Source organism: Photinus pyralis, unplaced genomic scaffold (assembly GCF_008802855.1).
Source record: "Photinus pyralis isolate 1611_PpyrPB1 unplaced genomic scaffold, Ppyr1.3 Ppyr1.4_LG5, whole genome shotgun sequence".
NCBI lineage: Eukaryota > Metazoa > Arthropoda > Insecta > Coleoptera > Lampyridae > Photinus > Photinus pyralis.
Genome location: NW_022170596.1, coordinates 40,371,626 through 40,382,021, shown reverse-complemented (window position 1 = coordinate 40,382,021; position 10,396 = coordinate 40,371,626).

The window sequence follows — 10,396 nt, the reverse complement described above, 5'->3', positions numbered from 1 at the left end:
AAGAATTTATTAATCGGAAATCACAACTCATCCGAGCAGTCTTCTCGCCCATTATAGGTATGCGTACATATTGTTCTATTCCGGTCGACTCAGAAGACGACGTAAGTTTGAAAACGGGTAAAAGAAATAAGTCGCTAATTAATTGCGGTATCCAAGAAAGTCCTAATGGAACTTTCGTAATTACCTACACTTGACAGTACAGATTATATTGAACAAGAATCTGGGAGGTCTTACTACATTTTCAATTCATTTCGAAACAGCGCAAATCATGCAGAAATCACAATTACAGTTCTGAATAAGAATTAAGCTGTAATGGTAGACAACCAAGGGACCGCTCGTGAGTTCAAACCCAATTAACGAAAATAATATAATTGTCACGACGTAACTAAATCAGTCGTTTTTAGAATGATTTTGAAATGATCAACTTGCTTTCTCGGCATGAGTACGTAACATTTCATCTTCTTCGTGCGTATTAATTATAATCTCACCGTTTCACCTGGAATTTTTCCCCCAATTAAGAAACGTTGTTATTGCTCGCGAGAATCTTTTATATTCAATCGTAAAATATTGTATAAAACTTTATGTGTGTATTCTCCCATTAAAATCTAGTTTAGGTGATTAATATAATGATCGGTAACTGCTTATATTCAGGAAGAAAATTATCCAATTTTTTTGTACAATTTTCTATTTAATCGCTTAATTCGCCTTCGTTTTCAATTACGTAGACGAAAGTGTACAGTGCAAGAAACCTTAGTAATGGATATGGGTAGAGTTACTTCAGAAAATTAATACAGGAGAAATTAAATCGGTAACCAATTTTTGTTAATGAAAAACTTTCTGTCCTATTACATAAAAACATGAAATTAGTAAATAATGCTGCACATCAAAATTGTTAATTGGTCCCTATGTTAATAGTAAATTTTCAGACATACAAGAGTTGCCGTTTGGACTGTTTGGAGGAGTCCGTTTCAAAAGTTATATGAAGGCTTGTACAATAGCCTTTTGCATTTTTTTATTGTAATCATATTTCTTGTAAAAAACTATTTAAACGCTTTCTTGTAGATACCAAAATAAGCATGTTATTAAATAATATGTGATTCTGTAAAAATATCCATAAATTGTGAATTACATTTTAATCCACTGCGTAATAGAAATTGTACCTGATGTAATTCTCGCAAACAACAAATGAATTACAAACCGGCAATATCCAAAAATCATTAACAAACAGAAATTCTTTTTCGTTTTAATTTACTTACCAATAAAGACGGTCGTTTCACCGGATTGGTGGGAGAACTGGAAACAAATATTACGGAATTAGGTGCTTATATTCGACACAAATGTACATACCTTGTAGGTACGTACTTTTGTATCAATATTTACGGCACTAATGTAACTTTGCTTGCAAAAATACATTAGTGCCGTATAAATATTGCTACAAAACTACGTACCTACAACCCATAGACGTCATGGTGGTAATATAAGCGTGGTATTTCTTGAATTCTACAACGTTACAAAGATCTCAATATATTAACCTTGTTTTAACTGTATAATGTTTATACTTCTGATCTCAGTTGTACATGGCGTAAAAATCTTATAATCATAATATAATGTAGATATTTGATTTAAATTATTGTGCTAGCTAGCTATAAAATTTACATGTGTTGCAAAGTGTCAGTGGCCCCAACATGGTCAACTTCGTCGAATTATAGTTTATTTTATACATAGATATAAGGTAATCCACGTTAAACAAACAAATAAAGCAATTCAGCCTTTGAAACTAAGAAAAATAGACGCTAATATAGTACATTAAAAGCAATTAAAAAGGTATTCGCCTTAATCCGAGTAACTTGAGCGCATTTTCGATGTATTGACCAGTACTCAAAAGACCATATTATTCTCGCTATGACAATAATATGAACCTAGCTATCCAAAACGCTTACAATGAAGCGAGCAATGAAGTCACATGAGATACGGTACATCAAATAAGGACAAAAAACACTCGAAGTGCATTTGAAAGAGACGAAATGACCAATTGAATGAAATAGTGCGGTAGAAAGAGAGAAAAACATAAACGAATAACCATGCGTTTTGTAAACCGTATGAATTTGAACTCTCATTTGACTAAAATAGTTCTTTATTTATATCTGTTCGACAGTTTGCACCATGGAGAAAGAAAGAGAGAAGAGGGATAAACAATAATCGTAAAATGAAGCACATTTAATGGGTTTGTACACCAGCTGCATGGCCGCCTATAGTTCATTGGCGTCAGATTAAAGCAACAACCGTTGGTACTGGGCACATACAGGGTGTATCATTAATATTGCGAAAAAATTCAGGGTGAGATTCCTTGCATAAAAATAAGAATAAAAGTTCATATAAACATGTAACAAAAATGCATATCGCACATTTCACTATTTGCGTAATTCATTTTGAAAAAGAAACCTAACAATTGTCAAATCGCTGTAAAGTAACGACTTTCATATAAAAAGTCAATGGCACTCTCGATAGAGTGATCCGACAAGTGACGATGCAGAGGAAACAAAAAAGTTTTATTTTCAATTGCATAATATTGAACGCCCTGTATCTCGGAAACGAGGCATTTTTGGAAACATGTTTATATGAACTTTTATTCTTAGTTTTATGCAAGGAATCTCACCCTGAATTTTTCGCAATATTAATGATACACCCTGTATAATAAATACCAACATATTGAAACAAGTAGGAATTGTGCACGACCCAACAAATGAACCGATTCGTTATACATTTTTGGATACCTTTTCTGTTCATTATAATATTTACTTAAGTATAGGTAACGGAGGTACGCCACTGGTCACGAATGGCAAAAACTGCAAACAGTTGATGGAGTAAACAAAAACTTGGATTATGTTACAATCCAGTACTAAACTGATAAACTCGGAATGTATAATCACTCTAGATTCAAGAAATCAAATGCAAATTGCCTAAGTACGGACAAGCAAGAAAGTCAGAAATTAAATGTGGGAGTATGTATACAGAAAGGAATGGAAAAAAAACAGGATATATCCATGCCTGTACAGGGTGGTCCAAATTGGATTTCTTATGGAAACCCTTCATTTTAAGAAACAGAACTCAATTTTAAAAAGAAAATTACTGGCGCACACAGAATGTAGATATGAGATATCTACAATCCTTTAGACACTAGGGGGCGTTTCTTGAATTTGGTTGATTTCGACGATTTCTTTAATGGCCCATAACTTTCTTATTATTAAGGGTAATTGATTTTGGCGCATTTTTATGTGAATCGCGGTCCAGTTTTTCTTGAAGTTTTTGCAAAGAGCGTAAAATTTCCTAAATCTGGATCACTTGTTATCTTTATATTAAATATTATTTGCCATATTGCATTTTATACATTAAAATATTTTTATTTCACACGAACAAAAGATGGAAAGACAAAAATTTCTTGGTTATCTGGAAATGTGTATTAGTCCCAAATGTTTTTAATTGCAATTAACACAAAAATAAACAAAGAACGTGGAAAACTTATGTGAATAAGAGAAATGAGTCATATAATATATAAATAAATAATACCTATAGACAACCAAGAAATAATCGTTTTAAACAGTCCTGCTATGTTTTGTTTGTCGTGGAAACCTAGATGTCTGTAATAAAAATGTAATGTTATAATGTTTATTATAAATATAACAAGTGATAGGTACATCATTTGTTTATACGCTCTTTTCAAGAACTCCAAGATATACAGATGAAAAAGTGTTATGTGTATAAAAAATCCAAACACCATAATAAAACCTGTATATCGCGATGGATTCTACATTAAAAAGTGCTCTACGAAAGATTTTGCCAAAATCAATTCTTTTTAATAATAAGAAAGTTATAGGGCATTAAAGAAATGGACTAATAAATTCAAGAATCGCCTATTAGGGGCCAAACGATTAAAGATACCTACCTGATTCCTGTTGGGCCAGTGATTTTCTGTTTAAAATTGAGCTTCACACTTGTAGGTCAAATTTTTTCTATCTCTTAAAATAAAGGGCGTTTCCATAAGAAACTATCCAATTTGGACCACCCTGTACATGTATAACAAATAAATATGTAAAAAACTGAGGGACAAATAGGACTAAAACATTTTTTCTAAATAAACAGAAGACCCAAAATGTATCGCTAGCAGCTACGCTCCCAAAAGTCCCAAAATTTAAGGAACTCAGCAACCATAACACATGAGAGGATGGAATTAACACCTTTTCCTTTCGGCTGCGTTCTTTCTGATTTTCTAAAATTTGTCCAAAATATCTATCTTGTGATGGCACACTTCTAAATGTATCTCAAAAACAGTTTGTCGCAGGCGACTACTCACGAAGACAAAATGAATCGATATCAAAACTTTTAGTGGAAACATCTGCAGAACGGAGTGTCGGAGAAGGGTACCTACTAAAGGGCGGAAAGATCGTCTAGTCTAGACGAGACGCACCTACTGGAGATGTAAGAACTTAATTGTGAATATCTTGAAAAATGTTGGAGGAAGGTACCTACAAAGGGAAAATGCAATATTTCTGAACATATCTCTAAGAGCTTAATTCTTCTTGCATTATATAGCATAGATTTTGATTGTATGCCAGGCGGCCTTTAAATTTTTATGTGGTAAGAGCCCCCTCCCCATTAATCATCTACTAAGAAAGTAAACAGATAAATATAGCATGCTACTACCCAATAAGTTATAAGTCATAACTCATAAGTATATGAGTTTCAAACGATGTAAAACGGGCAACTTTTGCTATTGCAAAGTTGGCAAGATATGCCCTATAAGTAACTAAAATAATGTAAGAAAAAGATGTATGGTAATTAACTGAATCATATAAACAACAATACCCTGTAATAACATTATTCTCAGTTCTGACACAATTTATCCAAACAACACCATGGCATACAAAAAACTTATTAGACCAACCTATATAAACGAAGTATGAAAATGAACCAGAACAGTTTCAACTTCAGCCCACGTTACATAAATTGGGCATTATATTCAAATTCTCAGACATCATTGCCTACTAACACTCATCTTTTTTAATTACACAACACCGACAATAGCATCATAATAAACATAATAAGGTTATATCAATGGTCCCGAGTATAACAGTAAATAAAAATTATACGGTAGTGTACTATTAATAAGTAGAATTGCTACTTTCTTACAATGTGAATGCTACTTATTCTTCATCTCTTTCTAGGTGCTTATTTATGGTTATAAATAAACAACCGGTGTGCGGTAAATTCGCCCCGGAAGACTCGCCCCGGTAAATTCGCCCCCGGAATATTCGAAAATTCGCCCCCGGAATATTCGCCCCCAAGTAAATTCGCCCCCGGAATATTCGCCCCAAGTAAATTCGCCCCCAACAAATTCGCCCCCGGAATATTCGCCCCGACAAATTCGCCCCCGGAATATTCGCCCCGACAAATTCGCCCCCGTAGCATTCGCCCCATAACATTTATTAACCCTCGGAAGTAATAGGTTGGTTTAAATTAATTAAATAAATATTTGCAAAAATTACGATATTTGGAACTCAATACGGCGAGACTGACAACTCGAAATTGTTCATATTCAATCGTCTTTCACCTGTAAAAGGCTGATTCAACGGTTCAACGTCAACCGTGTGTTTACAATACATTTTACAACAAATTGCGTTTACAAAGGAGTCTAATTACTCAGCCATTTATGGATGTATTGAAATGTTTTTGGCATCAATGTATAAACAAAGGATGATTCTTTCTTTAGACTTACATTTGAAAATTGGCCCAGATTTGATGTAAATTTGTGTTGAAAAACACCAACATTGATGAAGTTTGCTGAAGTATCAAATCATAATTAAAATAAACCGATACAACGAAATATCGAAGGATCCTCAGTATTACAATAACTTTTAACGATAATTTATTTTAATGTTACAAAATACATCAAATTCATGTCTTGGCCATTGAGATAATGCTCTTAATCTTGTTTTGATCAAAATCCATGTGGTCGCCAAAAATTGATCAAATTCATGTTTTGATCATTGAGATAATGCTCTTGGTCTTTTTCCTAACGTTCTTGGTGCATAAATAACGATTTTGACATGTTTTGATCAAAATTCATGTGGTCGCCAAAAATAGATCAAATTCATGTTTTGGTCATTGAGATGATGCTCTTAGTCTTTTTCCCAACGATCTTGGTGCATAAATAACGATTTTGACATGTTTTGATCAAAATCCATGTGGTCGCCAGAAATGCATCAAATTTATGTCTTGAGCATTGAGATAATGCCCCTAGTCTTTTTCTCGACGATCTTGGTGCATAAATAACGATTTTGATTATTTTGATCAAAACCCATATGGCAATAATTTAACATTTTTGAATCACACACATGCGGTTATCAAATGTGCACGTGATGTACTCTTGCTGCATCAAGATAATGCGTTTGAAACCTTTTAAAACTCTAAATTCATGTATAAAGTGTAATTTTTGCTACATTTTGCTCTAAAACTTTCGACCTATACCACAGAGAAGAGTTATATTAAAGTATTACACATCTAAGAGTCATAGGGAATAATCTAGCGGAAGTCCCAACCCGATACATGACCTAGGGAATGAAATATGTTGATTTCTATTATATTGAGCCCGTAGTTTTTCCTGTTCCCGATTCACTCGAAGTCCTATAACTTTTGTTCCTATTGAACCAGCTTCCTGAAAATCAATAGCGTCCGTCCTTAATGTCCAAAGAACCCGTACACCAAATTTCAACTTAATCGGTCACTTTTAAAAAGAGTTAGAGCGCACACGGACGGACGGACGGACGGACGGACGGACGACAATACAAAACTATAAAGGATCTGAGGATCCTTAATAATCTAAAAAATCTAACTCGAAACATCCCATTTCTTTAAAATATAAAAAAAAGTTTGCTTATATATTTATTAGTGAAGTAGTAATTAGTCTGCTATACGGTACTGTTGTACTCGTTCCAAATTCAGCCCGTCGGATCAGCTTTAAATTTGAGAATTTTGGTAAAAAATGTGCAAATGCCATAAAAGTTTTAAAGTGTCCAAAGTATCCACTAGAGATCAAAAAATGTTGAACGTTGACCATTTACCAAAAATTTAGTAAATACTTTGTCCTACTATTATTATGTAAGTATAAAAATGACAATACGGATTACTGATGCTATAAGAGTTCCATTTTTGCTGTTGTCAGTTTGATTTTCAGATTTTTGTATTTACTTTATTCAACCTTATCTTAATTACCTATTCATATTTTAGTTAACAGCTATTTGAGTGCTATTATTCTACCCCCTTTATATACACAGTTATTACAAAAAAAATTAAAATTAAACAACATTCATTTTATGAACTGCTGGCCTTGTTACCTCCAAGGATTAATAAATCTTATGGGGCGAATCCTACGGGAACGGAATCACCGGGGGCGAATTTGCCGGGGGCGAATTTTCCGGGGCGAATCTTACGGAGGCGAATAGTCCGGAGGCGAATTTACTTGGGGGCGAGTTTTCTTGGGGGCGAATTTTTCGGGGCGAATCTTTCTGGGGCGAATAGTCCGGGGGCGAATTTACTTGGGGGCGAGTTTTCTTGGGGGCGAATATTCCGGGGGCGAATTTTCAGGGGCGAATTTACCGGGGCGAATTTTCGGGGGCGAATCATCCTACAATCAAACAACCATCTATTGAGAACATTTTCTAAGTACTTTTTTCGGTGTACCTAAATTGTGATTCGATTTTAAATTACGTAAAGAGCAAAGTATCAATCTAAGTAGAAATTCGAGGATAAGCATTCATTTTCATATTTCTCATGAGGTCACCAAATAAACAATGCGATGAAAGTTTTCCGAGATCGGTATGCAGAAGACAGGTTCTTGTTTTCGTTCTAATAGCTGCGTAAAGAATGGACTTCATTAAAAAAACGCAATTCAAGTGCTGGAGCTTATTACAATTTCTCACTTATAAATCTCCTCGCTTGCCCGGTGATTAACGTTTAATCGCAATTGCACAAATTGGACTTCAATCAAAATGGGAAAATGCTGTTTACTTTGGTTTTCTTGTGATCAACGATCGGTTGTGTTCTGGATGTAAAGTTGTTTACAATTACAAAAGTAGGTAGGTAGGTGAACGATTATAAGGAAAGGTAAAAACTCTACAAGAATAGCAATACATTAATGCCTATTAGGATACAGTTCTGGAAATTATCAGTTCTATTTTATGTCCGCGACAATAATTAATTGATGTTAAAGTTTGTTTAGCCTGCTCCATGTATAGCTATATGTAGATTACAGAAATTTCCGTTTTTCGTTCCGGTAGTTCAATTTCACATGCTCAGATTTGAGATTCAAATATTTAATGGAATTACAAAATGGATTAACATACATCAGGGGTTTTAGTGGAAAATTAGCCGCAAATTCGGTCCCTGTCTAAGATTAATTAAAATGTACTGAAGATCAAGCATGCCGTGTAAATTAGCCCAATAACACATCTGGAAGAATTTTTATATTGGTAAAAAATGGAAATGTAACAATATTGGGCTATTTGTCATCGACTAAGTATATTGCCATATCACCAACCCAATTAATGCATAAGGAGAGATTATAAGCAACATTCAGGTCGATACAAACAGCCAAGGGCGTCGCCAGTAAGAGGCAAAGGAGGGTAGCTACCCAAGTCTAGAGATTAAAAAAAGTAACAAAATGCGAAGTAACCAGTCCAAAAACCAAAGTGTCCTGGTTTTCTTGACCGATAATTCCTTATTACAATTATTGTGGTTGTAGAGGTAAGACAGTACAAGAGTACAAGTTTTCTGTGCTGTGCACTACACCACTGCCGTCTCAATCTGAGACTATACCTACAATTAATAATTTTTTATCCTGGGCCATCAGCTGGCGACGCTCTTGCAAACAGCGAGTCTGGATGATCCTGAACTTTGACTTCAATTAAGAATTAAGAAGCCCCTGTGTCCTGACTCCTGTGAGTATATATGAAGGGTGTCCAAGCTCGAGTTGACTATATGTACATGACGGTTATTCATTGAGGCCGTGCCTAAAATAGTTTCAGCTTTGAACAGCTTTCTATTTTATTGGGAGTTCGTTATTGTAAATGGTAAATAGAATAACTTTTTAGAATGAATATAAATGAGATCTAACGTCACCTACGACGTAACTGTTGAAAAAATGTATACAGGGCGCTCAGGAATTCATGTCGGGTTTGAAAATGTAAAAAATTAAATTTCAAAAATGAAAACCCTCTTTTTTTCCGTCAACAGCCTTTCTCTCAAAAACTGTTAAAAAATACTTATTGTATTCTATTCTATAGTATAATCTATCTTTAACAAATTTATCTTAGAACGTAGATTCTAAAAATCGAATAAAATACAAGGTGTCCCATTTAAAATTTTCAAGTTGGAGGCTGTGGACCGCTTTGGAAACACCCTGTATAAGTAATATTACCAAGTTAGAAGAATTGTGCTTAGACCAAACAACTTTATGGAGGGATTTGTTTACTAAAAATTTGCAAGAAAATAAAGTAACTTTAAAAAATCACTCCATTATAAAGCGAGGGACCACAATTTTGGGTAAGTAAGAGGAAACGTTGGGGATGAGAAAATTCTTATAAAATAAACTTTAAAGGAGGACAAAAAAAATTATGACAAAATGAGACAAACATGCTAACTACTTTGATATAAATGAAGGAAACACAATGTTCGTTCGTAGTAATAATAGTAATGATAATAGATAATAATAATTAGAAAAAACTCCCAGGAAATGAAACGAAATTTTGAGGGGTGGGAAAATTTTTCGAAAATAAGTACCTATAAGGTTTTCAGTATGAGAAGAAATTTAGAAAATGCAAGAAAACATAAATAAAATACTTCATGAAATGGAGAAGAAATTTCTGTGAATTAGAGGAATTCTTGAGGAAACAATTTCCAGTTAATTCTCTCATTGTTACATCAAAGCCAACTCTTAATTAAAAATGTACGAAAAATATAAGATACTAGACTTTCCCCCGCGACTTCGTACGCTCGATATTGACGGATATGTCATAACGGAAATCCAGCGTACAGAATGTAAACACATCGGTACGGTTCGACGTAGGCGCATGTATCGATCTGTATGCGAAATATCAGGGTTTGACATCAACGAAAAAATAAGTTTTAAAAAATCCTATATTCCCATCGGGCTCAGCTTGTGAATCTAAACCATCCTGGACAAACAGTGACACATAAAAGAAATTCATCATCCGTCCAGTCGAGGTGAATATATCTCTTTCGCGAGCATTGGAAAACAGAACAATTTTAAAGAACTATTCAATTTAGATATATAGGGTATTTCTAAATATGATGACTGACTAAAAGTTCATAATAAACATAT